We start from the raw sequence: 1,074 nt of genomic DNA, 5'->3' as shown, positions 1-1,074 counted from the left end.
GTGCTTGATTATCGTGAGTCCCCTTGCCTCTCACTGACACTGTAATTTAATTGAATTACCCACAGAGTAATTGTTCAAAATTACCTCCGTTGGCTTCGAGGCATAAATGCAATCTGTTTTGAAAACTATCCACATTTCTAAGCAGGGTAGCTCTAGGAATGGCTGCACAAGCTCTACGAATGCGGTCCATAAAATCATCTCTTGTGGTTGGTCGTTCAGCAAAAACAACATTTTTCAAGTATCCCCATAAAAAGAAATCAGGCGACGTCAGATCTGGTGAGCAAGGAGGCCATTCAACTGGACCCCTTCGTCCAATCCATCTGTCATTGTAACTGGCATTTAAAAAGGTACGTACAATGAGTGCATAATGCGGTGCAGCACCATCTTGTTGAAGCCACATTCTTGCTCTTGTTGCTAAGTCAACATCTTCTAATAAGCCTGGTAAGTGATCTCTTAGCAACGATAAGTAACTGTGTCTATCAACGTTCTCTTAAAAAAAATAAGGTCCAATCAAATAACCATTTACAATGCCGCACCACACCATAATACTCTATCGATTTTGATGATCTATTGGCCTATACCAGTAGGGATTAACATCTGACCAATAATGGCAGTTGTGTCTATTAAGTTGTCCGTCACTATAAAATTTAGCCTCATCTGAGAAAAGCACATACCTAAAAAAATTAGGATCATCGTGTAACATTTGTAAAGCCCACTGGCAAAAAGCAATACGCATCAGATGATGATTAGGCTGTAAAGCCTGCGTAAGAGTGATGTGGAAAGGGTGATAATTTAGAGCTCTTAAAATTCTAACAACAGTTCTTTGTGGTATACCTATTTCCCTTTCAATCTGGCGAGTACTAACATGAGGATTAAGGTGAACTATTGCTGAAATAGTTACAGCTCGCGCATCATTTTCGTCATATTCATGATGTTGACGTTGACGAACAAGATGTCCATTGCGAGCTCTTTGGACTAAACTACGTATTGTCATATCAGTTGGATGTCGCCTTTCAGGAAAACGTTGAGCGTAAAGCCTTGATGCTGCATTGTAATTGCTATGACACTCTAACT

The 1,074-nt window shown here is 39.9% G+C and overlaps 1 protein-coding gene across 4 annotated transcripts in view; it reads left to right on the top strand.

The window, feature by feature from the left end:
• Window positions 1–1,074, top strand: part of LOC116852090 (L-galactose dehydrogenase-like) — a 92,109-nt gene that overhangs the window by 55,819 nt on the left and 35,216 nt on the right. The window contains exon 1 of one of the 4 annotated variants that reach the window (XM_032832104.1): window positions 215–347. The exons of the other annotated variants lie outside the window; for them this stretch is intronic. The gene's annotated coding sequence lies outside the window, so the exon portion shown is untranslated. Of the gene's footprint in view, window positions 1–214; window positions 348–1,074 lie in introns of those variants that run through there. 4 annotated transcript variants of the gene reach the window in all.

The sequence above is a fragment of the Odontomachus brunneus genome, unplaced genomic scaffold, assembly GCF_010583005.1.
Source record: "Odontomachus brunneus isolate Ranch 3 - 2012 unplaced genomic scaffold, Obru_v1 Obru_scaffold_202, whole genome shotgun sequence".
NCBI classification, from domain to species: Eukaryota; Metazoa; Arthropoda; class Insecta; order Hymenoptera; family Formicidae; genus Odontomachus; species Odontomachus brunneus.
This window is presented reverse-complemented; position numbering and strand designations above follow the sequence as displayed.